The sequence below is a fragment of the Alosa alosa genome, chromosome 21 (assembly GCF_017589495.1).
Source record: "Alosa alosa isolate M-15738 ecotype Scorff River chromosome 21, AALO_Geno_1.1, whole genome shotgun sequence".
Lineage (NCBI taxonomy): Eukaryota > Metazoa > Chordata > Actinopteri > Clupeiformes > Clupeidae > Alosa > Alosa alosa.
This window is the reverse complement of record NC_063209.1, coordinates 17,178,502-17,183,855: the sequence shown is the minus strand read 5'-3', so window position 1 is coordinate 17,183,855 and position 5,354 is coordinate 17,178,502. Positions and strand designations below refer to the sequence as shown.

General features: G+C 52.0%; 1 pseudogene; it reads right to left on the bottom strand.

Annotated features, from left to right (window-relative positions):
- Nucleotides 1-1,225: 1,225 nt before the first annotated feature.
- On the bottom strand, nucleotides 1,226-3,686 carry LOC125286870 (annotated as a pseudogene).
- Between the last annotated feature and the right edge of the window lie 1,668 nt (nucleotides 3,687-5,354).

Here is a 5,354-nt window from a genome sequence, read left to right as displayed (position 1 = left end):
GCGATCTAACACATGGGACCGTATTCCCTCACGCGTGGATTACAGTGGAGACCAAGAGCACTAACCCACAGGGCTAGCCCTCCTAGCATGCCTGGCGAGATTATTATACACAGTGTGGTTCGCTTATGCACGGTGTGAGATATCTCTCTTTTTTTTTTTTTTTTTTTACAGGGCTCCAGGTGACTTTTGAGTCCCCGCCCCCAATACTCCCTGTAAAAAACTAGGCCCAGACTCCTGTAGGATAGTACAATAGCTTCAACAATCCAACGCGATAGACTTGGTTTGGTCAAAGCTCTGCCTTTAGCCTGCGAGCCAAAGCACACAAACAGCTGATCTGACTGTCTGAAGCCCTTTGTGCGCTCCATGTAAAACCGGATGGCCCGCACTGGGCACAGTTTACTCATCTGCTCGTCTTCCGCTGATGCAAAGGGGGGCGGTGAGAAAGCTGAATGCTCAATCACCTGATTACGGAAAGGTGTCGTGATCACCTTGGGTGTATAAGCAGCATTGGGGTAAAATCACCCTATCCCCATCCCTAGGGTGCAAAATCACCCTATCCCCATCCCCAGAGAACTGAAGACGTAAAGGGCTGATAGACAGGGCTTGCATGTCACTCACACACTTTGCTGACACCAGCGCCAGTAGGAGCGCTGCTTTTAATGAAACACATTTTATGTCCACTTCTCCCAGGGGCTCAAAGGGAGGCCCTATAAGTGCACGCAAGACCACCAACAGATCCCACCTGGGAACCAGAGATTTATGAGGCACCCTAAGGCGCCTCACACCAGCCATAAAATCGTGATGCCAACGGATGGCTCCCCGGGGTTTTTCCATCAATGCCCATGTGGCATGCGGAAATGGCCGCCAGATAAACCTGAGCGGCTTCGCCCTTATTAAACATCTGCTGTAGAAATTCTAATATGACACCCAGTGCACATGTGATGGGGTCATGCCCCCGTGGGACACACCACCGGTCAAATAAACGCCACTTCACAGTATAGACCCTTTCAACAAGGTAAACAAAAACAATGCTTGAACGTTCTATTTGGGCCCCAATCTACTTCCTCTGCATTAAGATAACATATGGAATGTTAAAACGGAAGCCTTGTGGGGCCAACTATGATGCTGATAATGGAACTCTCTTGAAAGGGTCCATAAAGAGAGCGGGTTGAAGGGGCTCTCGCATTTTGAATCATATTGACCACTGCGTCTGACAGACCTGAGGCTAGCAACCTGCTCCGTTCAGGTGCCAGGCTCTGAGCTGCCACAGTTCTGGGCGGGGATGCCACACAGTCCCGCCTGTGACAGGAGGTCTCTCCTGAGAGGCAGCTCCCAGGGCGGCTGCACCGACATCCTGTTCAAATCTGCAATCCATGGCTTGCTGGGCCAGAAGGATGCTATCAGCAACAGTTCTCTCCTCTCCTCCACAACCTTGTTCAGCACATGTGGAATAAGTGGGAAGGCATAAAGACGCATGTCTGGCCATGGGTGAGCCAATGCGTCCAGCGGGGGATCGTCGCCCCCTAGAGAAAACCACAGCTGACAGTGGGTGTTCTGCCTTGTGGCGAACACCACCTGAGCTTTGTAAAAACGCAGCCATATCTGACCGACCACTTGCGGGTGGAGACGCCAGTCCACCGCTCGAGGATTCCCCCTGGACAACAGGTCCGCACCATAGTTGAGATGGCCCGGAACATGCACCGCTCTGAGAGAGAGGAGGTGTTCCGCAGCCCATAACAGTAAGTGGTTCGCTAGGAGATATAGAGACAGGGAGCGCACACCTCCCTGGCGATTTATATACGCCATGGCCGTTGTGTTGTCTGTCCTGACCAGCACATGGTGACCCCTCAACATGGGAAGAAAATGGCGCAGCACCAGCAAAACCGTCTGTAGCTCTAATACATTTATATGCAATTTGGCCTGTGCAACTGACCAGCACCCGTTCACTGACCTCCCATTGCATAGAGCTCCCCATCCTGTCAATGAGGCATCTGTTGTGACCACCATGCGGTGTGTCACTAAGCCCAGATGGGCCCCGGCACTGAGGAACCGAGGGGACCTCCATATCGCCAGGGCTTTCCTGCATTTCGAGTTCACCACTGCTCTGCGGTGCCTGTCTCTGGTTGGGTTGAGTTTTTGGGACAGGAACTACCTTTGATGCGTAGCAGCCCCAGTGGCAGGGCGACTGCTGCGGACGCTATCCTGCCCAAAACCCTCTGGCAGAGAAGAGAAGTGACCCTCTGACCAAGCCTGAATTGTGCAGCACACAACATTACGGCCTTCCTCCTCTCCTGAGAGAGGGTGGCTGTCATGGTCACAGAGTTCAACACCATGCCCAGATAGCGTGACGTCTGACTGGGTCTGAGAACACTCTTTTTCATGTTGACTGCAAAGCCCAGGCGATGCAGATGTGACAACACTAAGTGGGTCTCCTGCACTGCCAGCTCCTGAGAGCTGCTGCATAGCAGCCAGTCGTTGATGAAATTGAACAGACGCACCCCCTGCAGCCGCAGCGGGCCGATTGCCGCCTCCACACAAGGTACGAGGTGAGAGCGCTAGCCCGAAGAGTAGGCAACAGAATTGGAACGCTGTCCCTCTGAATGCAAACCGCAGAAATTTACGGTGTCTGGGGACAGTAGTAGGCCTCAAGTAGGTCTAGTGTCATAAACCAATCGTTTGGATTTATGAATTGAGTTGGCGGTTGGTCAGCATGCAGAATTTTCTTTTCATGAGGGATTTGTTCAGCACTCTTAAGTCTAAGATTGGCAGAAAATAGCGGCTGTAAAAACCTGCATTCTCTTCCCCCTGTGGGACTACTTGAATCGCATCTTTTAGCAAGAGGGAGACTACCTCCCTCTGCAAAAAGGGGATTTGCTCCTCCGGGACTACAGACTGGATCACCCCGCTGAATTTTGGTGGGGGGCGAGCACACTGCAACGTGTAACCCACTGACACTGTTTTGAGCACCAATGGGGAGACCGTGCATGCGCGCCAGTTTTCTACACAACCTGCTAGGTTGGGCTTCGCACTGAATATGTGGTCGGGGGCTAGCTCATGGCCAATATGTCTGTTTTCAACCTCATCCCCACCCCAGCTTGGGGGAAGGGGGTTGTGATCAGAGGGCAGCTCCTCACATTGTTTAGATAAACATGGGTGACTGGCTGCTGAACTACTAGTGGATGTATAGAGGGGGACATTGCACAAACATGATTTATTTCTGCGCCAACAGGGACAGTGTTTTGAACATGAGTGTGTAGTGCTTGTGTAGACTGGCACAATGTGCTTGACATGTTTTTTGCATGTGAGCAACGGGCTGTCTTTTTTCGCGGTGGGGAGTGAGGTTGTGGCTGTGCAGGCGGTCTGAAGGGATGCCTCTGCCACCCCCTGCGTGCCGGGAACTTCGCCGGTGGGGTTGGAGAGCAAAAACCACTCCCCCTTTTCATGCCCCCTGTCGCTGTCGGCCCTGCTGAGCCACGGGGTTTGGCCTTGCTGCTGTGTGGCATCCAGGCTTGAAAGGCCACACGGCTTTTCTGTTATGCCTCAAACTTCGCAGTCATCATCCCGACTGCGTCCCCAAACACCCCATCCACACTCACAGGGGCATCAAGGAGCGGGGTCTTGTCTCGATCTGAGAGCTGAGCCAGTGAGAGCCACAGCAAGCGCTGTGTCGCTACTGATGCTGCCATTGCGCGCCCCACAGCCTGTGAGGAGCAGCGGGTGAGGCGAAGAGAGAGGTCCGTTGCCCTGCGCAGCTCATCCCCACCCCAGGGCAGATGACAGCTCAGTGAGCAGTTATGCCTGGTATCTCTGCAGCAGTGCCGCTGTGTTGATGGAGCATGCTGCTTGCCCAGCCGCCAGGTAGCCCTTCTCCGCCAAGGCGGCTTGGTGTCTTCACAGCGGGGTGGGGTGGAGGGGCCTACCAGCCCAGGCGCATAGTGGGTGAAGATGGGGACAGGTAGCCCGCTACAGCATCCTCCACCGGTGGGAAGGAGAGGTATCCACACTCGTTCACCTGGTCCAGGTGCATGTAGGCTAAGAAGCCCGGGACTGGAGAGCGGGCTGAGAAGGGGTTGGTCCATGATTTCACCAGCTCCCTATGAATCTCCGGATAGAGGGGAATGGAGCTGGGAGGAGGCACCTTGGGCCCACTGTAGTACTCCCCATCCAGCAGCGAGCTCTCTGTGGTGGGTGAAGTGGGGAAGGGAAGGCCTAGCTTGCTAGCCGCCCTCAGGGCTACCTCGTGTAGCTGTGTGCCCAAAGTTCTGGAAGACACCGGGGGAGATGTTGCCTGCAAGGTAGGCTAACAGGCTTGCCAGCTAACGTTAACTTCTTTAGTTTGATCCAACTCGTGTCACTCAAAGCCAGTGACCAGCGAAAATCCACTCATCGGCTTAAAGCAACACCAAAGAGTTTTCTGTACCTTAAAATAATGTTTCCAAAATCGTTTCAGTGGTTCATCACCTCGAAACAGGGTGAACGGCACTTCTGCATTCGCTTCACGGCCCTCTATCGGCTATAACCACACTATGTAAGTTTGCCAGATCGGGTAACGGATCTGTAGTTCGATGGAATGAGACATAGGAAACTACACATTTGACTTGCATCTGATGTCGCAATACATCATACTTTCATAAAATCATGCAACATATTTTACCTTGTCTGTGGACATTGTTATTTGCAAAGCCGGTGCTGGATAAACAAATAGTGCGTGCGACAGAGGAAAAGTTCTTTGGTGTTGTTTTAAGTAAGTAAGGCTCACAGAGTCGAATAGGAATAGGCTACTCTCGAATCTGAGAGCAAATCTCGAATTTGAGGATGTGATACGAATAGTGAAAAACTTCAATGGATAACTTCGAAGCGAAGTATAGAAAGAGGCGGAGGCGGCGTCCGTCATGATTTTTTGTAGCCCTGGGGGCGGGCTCAGGGATTAACTGACACCTTCTCAGCATATCGACTTGCCATAGGTAGTTAGCTTCAATTAACAACCGGATCTCCTTATATGGACAAAGATGGCCGTTTTGGTTCTTTTTTGTAGGTGAACTTCAGAGGTATATTCGATTCACCCATGTCTCACTTCACCGTTCTGAAGCGAAAACGAGGCAAATGTTGCAATCGCTGTAGCGCTACATTCTATTACACTGTAGGCTACCACGCCCTGTAACGTTACAGTAACGTTGAGGGTTACAATTTGTCAAGGAAGAGAAGAATGGCTTGGACAACAAGCCTTGACTCCTTATCAACATTTGCTATGATGAATGTTGAAAAGTGGACTGATGAGGGGAATCGGATCCCAAGACCAGTGCTTTTAAAAGGATATAGCAATTGGATAAAGGGCTACATCACCGATATTCAAG